Source organism: Mirounga leonina, unplaced genomic scaffold (genome assembly GCF_011800145.1).
Source record: "Mirounga leonina isolate KUSES-001 unplaced genomic scaffold, KU_Mleo_1.0 Mir_154, whole genome shotgun sequence".
Taxonomy (NCBI): domain Eukaryota; kingdom Metazoa; phylum Chordata; class Mammalia; order Carnivora; family Phocidae; genus Mirounga; species Mirounga leonina.
In genome coordinates this window covers 29,798,922-29,812,809 of record NW_023270389.1, presented here as the reverse complement: position 1 = coordinate 29,812,809, position 13,888 = coordinate 29,798,922, and positions in this window count along the sequence as shown.

Below are 13,888 nucleotides of genomic sequence, written 5' to 3'. Positions count from 1 at the left end.
ATAGAAAAATAACTATATAGGTGAAAGAAGAGACATAAAACGGTGCATACTCTTATATAAAATTCTAGCAAATGTTAAAGAAATCAGTAGTGAGAAAAAGCACATCAGTGGTTGCATGGGGACATGGAACAATGCACAGGGATGTAAAGGAGAAAAAAGAAACTTTTGTGGGTGATGAATATGCTCATTATCTTAGTGGTAGTGATGACTTCATAAGTGTATACATATGTCAAAACTTATAAATTGTATACTTTAAATATGTTTGGTTTATGTATGTTAATTGTACTTCAATAAAGCTGTTAGAAAGGGATTAGCAAAAAAAATTTTCTAGTTGTCTGCATAATAGATGCTTAAAAGAGATTAAAGTATTAGTTCATGAGGAAATTACAAATGTTTCTGTGTCTAAAGCTCTTTACTCATAATCAGCTCACTTTGCACATGACAGGTGATACTGCACATGAAAGCCATTGGGAAAGCTTCAAATGATGATGTTGATGTTAGCCAACAGTTTTTGAACATTTGGTCAGGCAATGTTCTAAGCATGTTACATCTATTGACTCAGTTCATTCTCATAGCAAAACTATGGCATGTATAGTGAAAAAAATTTAACCCATATTTATACATGAGAAAACTGAGGGACAAAAAAGCTTATGTATCTTATTCAAGGTCAAATGTCTATTAAGTAGCAGAAAGGTTATATAAGCTACCCAAAGGACACTGCCATAGGATAGAGTGACTCAAAATTAAATCTAGGTCTCTGAATTTCCAAATCAAATGTTCAGTGTCTTAGCAGACATACAGATCCCTTAGCCATTGACTATAAAATTTATACTATGTGCCAGACATTATAAGCTTTTCACACTTTCTGAGCATTTTTTCATTTAATTTTCAGAATTATTCATTCTACAGATGTGGGCAGTCAGGCTTAGGATGGATGAGTAACCAGGTCACTGACACACAACCACTAAGTGCCAAAGTTTAAATCCTGAATCCAGGTCTGTCACAAACATCTTTGTTTTTCAATACTTTCCATGTCTCTTTGTGATGGCAATTATATCACAGTTACAAATTTAACACACACTACAATGCTCATGTTCTTAGAAAAGAGTAATTCACTCATTTTGTGAGCTCTGACCTTCCACAGAAGATCCACCAACATCATGTCACTAACCTCTGTTTAGCAGAGAAAAGTTAACCAGAAGTCCAATCCAGGTTAAAGCTTGGTATGATCCAATGACTCAGACAATCTTTCAGGTTCTATTCCATCTCTCATGGATAAAAATGCTCATCAGTCAGATCGCCTCTCTTCTCTCCTCTACCCCCAATTTTCTCTCTACTGCCATATCTGGATTTATGAGAGGAAAGGTGTACACAATATTTTGGCACTGATGATGGGAGCACAGTCCTCTTATTCACGCAGTGCCCCTGTATTTTCTCCAAAAGACAGATGATACTGAGGTTTTCAGGAATCAAAAAGATGTTATCTTGTGTCTCGTTTGCCATTTGAGAAAATGCAATTGAGTATATTCACTAATATGTTATATAGCAAAATAATGAAATATCTTCATATAAAAAAATTATAAATGTAAAATTCCTTGCCAGGAACTCATAGGTCCCAATAAATAATAAGATACTCATTTAAACTTTAACATAAAAAAAAACCCTGTAGTGAGCTTCTATCACTTTTCAGGCATTATACTGGTATTTTAATATACATAATTTCATTTACTCTCCACATGAGCTTGATTTTATTATCTTCATTTTAGAGAGATTCAGCAAATTCAAATGACTTACATAGTAAATGGCAAAGTGGTGAACAAACACAATCTTTCAGATGCCAAATACCATGTTTTTATCACATCACAATACATTGTTTCATATTAAATCATATGCATACATGATATTACTATAAGTAGAATATAAAAGAATAGCTATTTTTACTATACCTACATGAAGAATATAGTTATATATGGACCCAATGATTAAAAGATTCTCTACAAAGGCCCAATGATTAAAGTTGTGATGCTAAAATTAGTAATCAGTATAGAGTCAGAGAATGTTACCTCCAAATTAATAAAATATCAATGAGCATTGTGAACTACATAAATCTTCCAACAACATAATCTTAGCCCCCTAAATTTGAACCAAAGGCATACTGCATAACATAAATTTATAAAATTTAACCTTGTTTTGATTAAACAAAACACCTTATAAAAGTCTAAGGAAGGGGCCCCTGGGTGGCTCAATTGGTTGAGCGTCCAACTCTTGGTTTTCACTCAGGTGATGATGTCAGGGTCATGGGATCAAACCCCATGTCAGGCTCCATGCTCAGTGCAGAGTCTGCCTGTCCCTCTCCCTCTGCTCCTCCCCACTTGCTCACTCTCTCTCTCTCTAAAATAAATAAATAAACCTTAAAAAAAAAGTCTAAGGAATTTCTACTGTATACATCTACCACCTTCTTTAACAATGTCAATCACAGTTTAATGCCAACTTCCAAATTTTACAGTTTGACAGAAACACTGAAATAGGATTAAGATACATTTAATAAGCTTTTTCTTAAACAGAGAAAAAGATCTTCAAGTCTGTCTGCTAATCATTTTTAAAAAGCGTATTATTTGTGCACAACAAATTACTTTTAAAATTATGTTCTCATTAGGGAGGAGTTAAGATGGTGGAGGAGTAAGGGGACCCTAAGCTTGTCTCGCACCTTGAACACAGCTAGATAGTTATCAAATCATTCTGACACCCAAGAAATCAATGGGAAGTCTGAGAGAACAAAAACTGCAAGTCTGTAAGTAGAAAAGCAACCACCTTTTGAAAGGTAGGTGGCGCGGAAGTTGACTTGGGGTTGATATAGCTGTGGATATGGAAGCAGGGAGGGAATCTGCTTAAGGAGGCTACCACAAAGTATTATAAGCAGCAGGGTGCAAAATCTGAACTTTTAGAAGTCTGTTACCATGGGGGACATGCCTGGCTTAAAGGTGCTCAGGTGCCAAAGCAGGGTGGAATACCAGATGTGACAGCATAGTCTGAGGATCCCTTGGGTCACAAGAAGAACAGGAGGCACCTAAGTGCTGCACTGTTCCCCAGCATAGGAGCAGGGGAAGCCAGCTGAAAACAGTGTATCTTGGTGGTGGCTTTCTGCTCTATTTTGTCATAAAGTGCAAACTGCTATGCGGTCAAATAACTGCTTTCCTGGGACTGGCCAGCAAAGAGCAAAAGCTTGGTGAGACCCTCCCCTGGAGGAATAGTGCAGGTCCGTGCAGTGGGAGTCCCTAAAATTTGGAGTTTTGAAACATAGTCACACGCCTGAGATTAAAAAAAAAAAAAAAAAATCAGACATAGGCCGGGTGAAAGCAGAGTTCTGACGGAAACCAGGGACACATGAGCAATTGATTGCTCTTCTGTGAGGGCTCACTGAAGAGTGGGGGGCATGAACTTTCAGCTCCAGGGCTAGTGAGCAGAACACCACCATATTCATCCTGCCCATCAGCACCGAAAGCCTTCAAGGAGTAAAACAGCACCACCTAATGGAGGCCAGAGCTGTTTATATCAAGCCCCGCCCCCCTGCACCTTGGCAGTGCATTTAATTAGGTCAAGTCCACCTGAGAATCCGCACAACAGGTCCCTCCCCCAGAAGACCATGAAAAACAACTTGCTCGCACTAAGTACACTAATTATAGAATGCTGCAAACCTTCAGCTCTAGAGGAAATAGGATTTAGCTCCCTTTTTACTTTTATTCCTTTTTTTCATTTATTTTCTTATTTTTTCAATTTCCTTTTTTAAAATTTTTATTATTTTTTAATTTTTATTTATATGTAGTATATACAGTTTGTTTACTTTCGTTTTATTTTATTTATATATTTATATATATCTTTTTAATTTGGGGAAATAGATTCTTTTAACAAGCAGACCAAAACACATCCAGGATCTAGTTATTTTGTTTTGGGGGTCCTTTGTTTTTTGTTTGGTTTGTTGTTGTTGTTTCTCATTCTTCTTTTCTTTTCTAGACAAAATGACAAGATGGAGAAATTCACCCCAAAGGAAAGAACAGGAGGTAGAACTCAGGGCCAGGGATTTAATCAATACAGATATAAGTAAAATGTCTGAACTAGAATTTAAAACAATGTTTATAAGGATACTAGCTGGGCTTGAAAAAAGTGCAGAAGACATTAGAGAATCCCTTACTGCAGAGATAAAAGAACTAAAATCTAGTCAGGCTGAAATTAAAAATGCTATCACTGAGACGCAACCCCAAGTGGAGGTCATAAAAATGAGGAGGGGAAGAGCAGGGAAGCAAATCAGTGATATAGAAGATAAAATTATGGAAAATAATGAAGCTGAAAAGTAGAGGGAAATAAAGGTAATGGACCCTGAAGGTAGCTTAGGGAACTCAGCAACTTACTAAAACATAATAACATTCCTATCATAGGAGTCAGAGAAGATGAAGAGAGAGAAAAAGAGATAGAAGGTTTCTTTGAACAAATTATAGCTGAAAACTTCCCTAATCTGGGGAAGGACACAGAGAGCAAAATCCAAGAAGCAGAAAGAACTCCCATTAAATTCAACAAAAGCCAACCATTGCCAAGGCATATCATAATCTAATTCTCAAAATACACAGATAAGGAAAGCATCCTGAAAGCAGCAAGGGAAAAAAGTCCTTAACCTATAAGTCAAGACAGATTAGGTTCACAGCAGATCTATCCACAGAAACTTGGCAGGCCAGGAAAAAATGGCAGGAAATATTCAATGTACTGAATGGGAAAACTATTTTCAGTCAAGAATTCTTTATCCAACAAGGCTGTCATTCAGAATAGAAGAAGAGACAGAGTTTCCTAGACAAACAAAAACTAAAGGCATTTGTGACCACTAAGCCACCCTGCAAGAAATTTTAAGGGGGGCTCTTTGAGTGGAGAAAAAAAATACCAAAAGCAGCAAAGACTAGAAAGAACCAGAAAACATCACCAGAGACACCAGCTCTACAGGGAACATAATGACACTAAATTCATATCTTTCAGTAATCACTCTGAATGTAAATGGACTAAATGCTCCAATCTAAAGATAGGGTATCAGAATGGATAAAAAAACACATGCTATATACTTCCTATAAGAGACTCATTTTAGACCTAAAGACACCTGCAGATTGAAAGTGAGGGGATGGAGAACCATCTATCTTGCTAATGGACATCAAAAGAAAGCCAGAGTAGCCATATTTATATCAGACAAACTAGATTTTTAAAACAAAGACTGTAACAAGAGATGAAAAAGGGCATTATATCATAATTAAGGGGTCCATCCATCAAGAAGATCTCACAATCATAAATATTTATGCCAACTTGAGAGCATTCAAACATATAAATTGATTAATAATAAACATAAAGAAACTCATTGATAATAATACAAAAATAGTAGGGGACTTTAACACCCCAATCACAGCAATAGACAGATCATCTAAGCAGAAAATCAAAAAGGAAACAATGGCTTTGAATGACACACTGGACCAAGTGGACTTAACAGATCTATTCAGAACTTAACAGACCTATTTCATATTAAAGCAGCAGAATATGCATTCTTTTTGAGTACATAAAGAACATTCTCCAGAATAGAGTACATACTGGGTCACAAGTCAGCCTTCAACAAGTTCAACAAGTACAAAAAGATCGATATCATACAATGCATATTTTTAGTCCACAATGCTATGAAACCTGAAGTCAACCACAAGAAAAAATTTGAAAGGCCACAAATACATGGAGGTTAAAGAACATCCTACTAAAGAATGAATGGGTTAACCAGGAAATTAAAGAAGAAATTTTAAAAATACATGGAAGCGGAGGAGCAAGATGGCAGAGGAGTAGGAGACCTAAATTTCATCTGGTCCCAGGAATTCAGCTAGATAGGGATCAAACAATTCTGAACACCTATGAAGTCAACACAAGATCGAAGAAAAGAATAGCAGCAACTCTCTGAACAGAAAAGTGACCACTTTCTGGAAGGTAGGATGTGCAGAGAAGTGAATCCAATGCAATATTCGGGAAGATAGACGGCGGGGGAGGGAGCCTCCATCAGCTGCTACTAGCAAGTGATAGAGCCCCCGAGCACAAAATCGGAACTTCTAGAAGTCGGCTCTGCTGAGGGACATTGCTCCAGTGGCTAAGCGGAGGGTGGAACCCTCGCTGGGACAGTGTGGTCTCAGGACCCTCGGGCTCACAGAAAGACCGGGGGTGCCTGAGTGCGGCAGAGCTCCCAGGGATTGGGGCGGGGAAGCCAGCTGCAAAAACAGAGCCGAGGAGTGGGCTCTCAGGTCGGGGTTGCCATAAAACATGATCCGCGGCACAGTCAGGCCACTGCTCCTCCAGCAGGGACCCAACAAGCGGCAGATCCGGGGAGACTCCCCTTCCTCCCCCGGGAGAAGCGGCACTGGAGCGCACTGCAGGGTTCTGCTGGGTTTGGAGACTCCACACAGTGTCGGGTGCCAGAGATAGAAATGCTCAGTCACAGGGCTGGGTGAGCACGGAGTGCGGCTGGAGACCGGGGAGACGGGAGTGACTAACTGCTTTTCTCTAGGGGCCCACTGAGGAGTGGGGCCCCAAGTTCTCAGCTCCTCCTGGGTGGAGATTGGGAGGCTGCCATTTTCATTCTCGTCCTCCAAAGCTGTATGGAAAGCTTGTAGGGAACAAAAGGTCCCAAGAGCAAACCCGAGCAGATTGCTTAGCCCGGACCCAGCAAGGGTGGGGCAATTCTGCCTCCGGGAAAGACATTTTGGAACCATGGCAACAGGCCCCTCCCCCAAAAGATCAGCAAGAACAGCCAGCCAAGACCAAGTTTACCAATCAATGAGAACAGCAGAATGCCAGCACTAGGGGAATATAGCATATAGAATTCATGGCTTTTTTCCCATGATTCTTTAGTTTTTCAAAGTTAATTTTTTTAACTTTCTTTAGCTTTTTTTATTTTTTCGAATTTTTCTTTTTCCCTTTTTCAACCAACATCTTATCAATCCTTTTTTTAAAAAAATCTTTTATATTTTTCATTTTTAGAGTCATATTCTATCCCTTCATAGTAGTTAATCTTATTTTTGTTATATATATATATATGAGTTGTTCTCTCTTTAAAATTTTGGGATACAGTTTCCTCTAACAGACCAAAATATACCCTAAATCTCTAGTGTATGGCTTTGTTCTAGTCTCCTTCCTGATCACATTCTCTCCCTTTTTTTTTTAAATCCTCTTCTTTCTTTTTTCAACCAACTTCTTATCAATTCCTTTTATAAAATCTTTTATAATTTTCATCTTTACAGTCATATTCCATCACTTCATCATATTTACCCTTCTTTTCATATATATATAAGTTTTTCTTTCTTTAAAATTTTGGGAGGCACTTTCTTCTAACAGACCAAAATACACCCAAAATCTAGTGTGTGGCAGTGATCTATGAACCAGCCTGATCACATTTGATCATATTCTGTTTTTCGTTTGTTTGTTTGTTTTTATCTTTTTCTTTTTTCTTTCTTTCCCTTTCTTTTCCCCTGGTTTCAGGTCTCTTCTGATTTGTTTAGTGTATATTTTTCTGGGGTCATTGTTACCCTGTGAGCATTTTGTTCTCACATTCATCTGTTCTCCTCTGGACAAAATGACAAGATGGAAAAAATCACCTCAACAAAAAGAACAAGAGGCTTACCAACTGCCAGGGACCTAATCAATACGGACATTAGTAAGATGTCAGAACTAGAGTTCAGAATGATGACTTTAAAGATACTAGCTGGGCTTGAAAAAAGCATGGAAGATATTAGAGAAACCCTCTCTGGAGAAATAAAAGAACTAAAATCTAACCAAGTCAAAATCAAAAAGGCTATTAATGAGGTGCAATCAAAAATGGAGGTTCTAAATCCTAGGATAAATGAGGCAGAAGAGAGAAGTAGTGATATAGAAGAACAAATGATGGAAAATAAAGAAGCTGAGAAAAAGAGAGATAAACAACTACTGGATCACGAGGGCAGAATTCCAGAGATAAGTGATACCATAAGATGAAACAATATTAGAATAATTGGGAACCCAGAAGAAGAAGAGAGGGGGACAGAAGTTATACTGGAGCAAATTATAGCAGTGAACTTCCCTAATTTAGGGAAGGAAACAGGCATCAAAATCCAGGAGGCACAAAGAACCCCTCTCAAAATCAATAAAAATAGGTCAACACCCCAATATCTAATACTAAAAATTACGAGTCTCAGAGACAAAGAGAAAATCCTGAAAGCAGCTCGGGACAAGAGGTCTGTAACCTACAATGGTAGAAACATTAGATTGGCAACAGACCTATCCACAGAGACCTGGCAGGCCAGAAAGGACTGGCAGGATATATTCAGAGCACTAAATGAGAAAAATATGCAGCCAAGAACACTATATCCAGCTAGGCTGTCATTGAAAATAGAAGGAGAGATAAAAAGCTTCCAGGACAAACAAAAACTAAAGGACTTAGCAAACACAAAACCAGCCCTACAGGAAATATTGAAAGGGGTCCTCTAAGCAAAGAGAGAGCCCAAAAGTAACATCAGCCAGAAAGGAACACAGACAATATACAGTAACAGTCACCTTACAGGCAATACAATGGCACTAAATTCTTATCTTTCAATAGTTACCCTGAATGTAAATGGGCTAAATGTCCCAATCAAAAGACACAGGCTATCAGATTGGATTAAAAAACAAGACCCATCGATATGCTGTCTGAAAGAGACTCATTTTTAGAACCAAAGACACCCCCAGATTAAAAGTGAGGGTGTGGAAAACCATTTACCAGGTTAATGAACAGCAAAAGAAAGCTGGGGTGGCAATCCTTATATCAGACAAATTAGATTTTAAACCAAAGACTGTAATAAGAGATGAAGAAGGACACTATATACTACTTAAAGGATCTATCCAACAAGAAGGTCTAACAATTGTAAATAACTATGCCCCTAACATGGGAGCAGCCAATTATATAAGCCAATTAATAACAAAAGCAAAGAAACACATTGACAACAATACAATAATAGTGGGGGACTTTAACACCCCCCACACTGAATTGGACAGATCATCTAAGCAAAAGATCAACAAGGAAATAAAGACTTTAAATGACATACTGGACTAAATGGACTTCACAGATATATTCAGAACATTCCATCCCAAAGCAACAGGATACACATTTTTCTCTAGTGCCCATGGAACATTCTCCAGAAGAGATCACATCCTAGGTCACAAATCAGGTCTCAACTGGTACCAAAAGATTGGGATCAATCCCTGCATATTTTCAGACCACAATGCTTTGAAACTCGAACTCAATCACAAGAGGAAAGTCAGAAAGAACTCAAATACATGGAGGCTAAAGAGCATCCTATTAAAGAATGAATGGGTCAACCAGGAAATTAAACAATTAAAAAAATTCATGGAAACCAATGAAAATGAAAACACAACTGTTCAAAATCTTTGGGATGCAGCAAAGGCAGTCCTAAGAGGAAAGTACATAGCAATACAAGCCTTTCTCAAGAAACAAGAACAGTCGCAAATACACAACCTAACCATACACCTAAAGGAGCTGGAGAAAGAACAGCAAATAAAGCCTAAACCCAGCAGGAGAAGAAAAATAATAAAGATCAGAGCAGAAAACAATGAAATAGAAACCAAAAGAACAGTAAAACAGATCAATGAGACTAGGAGCTGGTTCTTTGAAAGAATTAACAAGATTGATAAGCCCCGGGCACCTGGGTGGCTCAGTTGGTTAAGCGACTGCCTTCGGCTCAGGTCATGATCCTGGAGTCCCGGGATCGAGTCCCACATCGGGCTCCCTGCTCAGCAGGGGGTCTGCTTCTCCCTCTGCCCTCTTCCCTCTCGTGCTCTCTGTCTCTCATTCTTTCTCTCTCAAATAAATAAATAAAATCTTTTAAAAGAAAAAAAAAGATTGATAAACCCCTGGCCCGACTTATCAACAAGAAAAGAGAAATGACCCAAATCAACAAAATCAAGAATGAAAGAGATCACAACCAACACCAAAGAAATACAAACAATTATAAGAACATATTATGAACAACTCTATGGCAGCAAATTAGATAATCCGGAAGAAATGGATGCATTTCTAGAGATGTATCAACTACCAAAACTGAACCAGGAAGACAGAAAACCTGAACAGACCTATAACCACTAAGGAAATTGAAGCAGTCATCAAAAATCTCCCAAAAAACAAAAGCCCAAGGCCAGATGGCTTTCCAGGGGAATTCTACCAAACATTTCAAGAAGAATTAATACCTATTCTTCTGAAACTGTTCCAAAAAATAGAAATGGAAGGAAAACTTCCAAACTCATTTTATGAGGCCACCATTACCTTGATCCCCAAACCAGACAAAGACCCCATCAAAAAGGAGAATTACAGACCAATATCCTTGATGAACATGGATGCAAAAATTCTCACCAAAATACTAGCCAATAGGATCCAACAGTACATTAAAAGGATTATTCACCACGACCAAGTGGGATTTATCCCTGGGCTGCAAGGTTGGTTCAACATCTGCAAATCAATCAATGTGATACAATACATTAATAAAAGAAAGAACAAGAACCATATGATCCTCTCAATAGATGCAGAAAAAGCATTTGACAAAGTACAGCATCTTTTCTTGATCAAAACTCTTCAGAGTATAGGCATAGAGGGTACATACCTCAATATCATAAAAGCCATCTATGAAAAACCTACAGCAAATATCATTCTCAATGGGGAAAAACTGAGAGTTTTTCCCCTAAGGTCAGGAACACGGCAGGGATGTCCACTATCACCACTGCTATTCAACATAGTACTAGAAGTCCTAGCCACAGCAATCAGACAACAAAAAGAAATAAAAGGCATCCAAATCAGCAAAGAAGTCAAACTCTCACTCTTTGCAGATGATATGATACTTTATGTGGAAAACCCAAAAGACTCCACCCCAAAACTGCTAGAACTCATACAGGAATTCAGTAAAGTGGCAGGATATAAAACCAATGCACAGAAATCAGTGGCATTCCTATCCACCAATAACAAGACAGAAGAAAGAGAAATTAAGGAGTTGATCCCATTTACAATTGCGCCCAAAACCATAAGATACCTAGGAATAAATCTAACCAAAGAGGCAAAGAATCTGTACTCAGAAAACTATAAAATACTCTTGAAAGAAATGAGGAAGACACAAAGAAATGGAAAAACGTTCCACACACCTGGATATATTGTGAAGATGTCAATGCTACCTAGAGCAATCTATACATTCTATGTAATCCCCATCAAAATACCATCCACTTTTTTCAAAGAAATGGATGCAATAATCCTAAAATTTGTATGGAACCAGAAAAGACCCCAAATAGCCAGAGGAATGTTGAAAAAGAAAAGCAAAGCTGGCGGCATCACAATTCCGGACTTTAAGCTCTATTACAAAGCTGTCATCATCAAGACAGTATGGCACTGGCACAAAAACAGACACATAGATCAATGGAACAGAATAGAGAGCCCAGAAATGGACCCTCAACTCTATGGTCCACTAATCTTTGACAAAGCAGGAAAGAATGTCCAATGGAAAAAAGACAGTCTCTTCAACAAACGGTGTTGGACACTGGACAGCCACATGCAGAAGAATGAAAATGGACCATTTCCTTACACCACACACAAAAATAGACTCCAAATGGTTGAAAGGCCTCAATGTGAGACAGGAGTCCATCAAAATCCTAAAGGAGAACACAGGCAGCAACCTCTTCGACCTCAGCCGAAGCAACTTCTTCCTAGAAACATTGCCAAAGGCAAGGGAAGCAAGGGCAAAAATGAATTCTTGGGACTTCATCAAGATAAAAAGCTTTTGCACAGCAAAAGAAACAGTCAACAAAACCGAAAGACAACCCACAGAATGGGAGAAGATATTTGCAAATGACTTATCAGATAAAGAGCTAGCATCCAAAATCTATAAAGAACTTATCAAACTCAACACCCAAGGAACAAATGATCCAATCAAGAAATGGGCAGAAGACATGTACAGACATTTTTCCAAAGACATCCAAATGGCCAACAGATACATGAAAAAGTGTTCAACATCGCTCGGCAACTGGGAAATCCAAATCAAAACCTCAATGAGATACCACCTCATACCAGTCAGAATGGCTAAAATTAACAAGTCAGGAAATGACAGATGTTGGCGGGGATGCGGAGAAAGGGGAACCCTCCTACACTGTTGGTGGGAATGCAAGCTGGTGTAGCCACTCTGGAAAATAGTATGGAAGTTCCTCAAAAAGTTGAAAATAGAGCTACCCTACCATCCAGCAATTGCAGTACTGGGTATTTATCCCAAAGATACAAATGTAGGGATCCGAAGGGGTACGTGCACCCCGATGTTTATAGCAGCAATGTCCACAATAGCCAAACTATGGAAAGAGCCACGATGTCCATTGAGAGATGAATTGATAAAGATGTGGTATATATATACAATGGAATATTATGCAGCCATCAAAAGGAATGAGATCTTGCCATTTGCAATGACGTGGCTAGAACTGGAGGGTATTATGCTGAGCGAAATAAGTCAATCAGAGAAAGACATGTATCATACAACCTCACTGATATGAGGAATTCTTAATCTCAGGAAACAAACTGAGGGTTGCTGGAGTGGTGGGGTTTGGAAGGGATGGGGTTGCTGGTGATAGACATTGGGGAGGGTATGTGCTATGATGAGCACTTTGAATTGTGTAAGCCTGTTGAATCACAGATCTGTACCTTTGAAACAAATAATACATTATATGTTAAAAAAAAAAAGATAGCAGGAAGGGAAAAATGAAGAGGGGGAAATCGGAGGGGGAGATGAACCATGAGAGACTATGGACTCTGAGAAACAAACTGAGGGTTCTAGAGGGGAGGGGGGTGGGGGATGGGTTAGCCTGGTGATGGGTATTAAAGGGGGCATGTTCTGCATGGAGCACTGGGTGTTATATGCAAACAATGACTCATAGAACACTACATCAAAAACTAATCATGTAATGTATGGTGATTAACATAACATAATAAAAAAAAAAAAAAAAGAATGCCCTAAAAAATAAAGTTGATTATGTGGCAAAATCTAAAAAAAAAAAAAAAGAAAAAATAATACATGGAAGCATATGAAAATGAAAACACAACAGTCTAAAACCTTTGGGATGCAGCAAAGGCAGTTCTCAGAGAGAGGGAAGTATATAGCAATACAGGCCTACCTCAAGAAGCAAGAAAAGTCTCAAATATATAACCTAACCTTACACCTAAAGGAGCTGGAAAAAGAAGAGCAAATAAAGCCTAGAACCAGCAGAAGGGAAATAATAAGGGATAGAGCAGAAATCATATAGAAATTAAAAAAAAAAATAGTAGAACAGATCAACAAAACTAGGAGCTGGTTCCTTGAAAGAATTAACAAAATTGATAAACCCCTAGCCAGACTTATCAAAAAGAAAAGAGAAAGGACCTGAATGGATAAAATCACGAATGAAATAGGAGAGATCACAACCAACACCACAGAAATACAATTATAGGAGAATACTATGAAAAATTATATGCCAACAAACTGGGCAACCTGGAAGAAATGGACAAATTCCTAGAAACCTACAAACTACCAAAACTGAAACAGGAAGAAATAGAAAGTTTGAACAGACCCATAACCAGCAAAGAATCAGTAGTCAAAAATCTCCCAACAAACAAAAGTCCTGGGCCAGATGGCTTCCCAGGGGAATTCTACCAAACATTTAAAGAAGAGTTAATACCTATTCTCAAACTGTTCCAAAAAATAGAAATGGAAAGAAAACTTTCAAACTCATTCTACAAAGCCAGCATTACTTTGATTCCAAAACCAGTCAAAGACCCCACTGTAAAGGGGAATTACAGGCCAATATC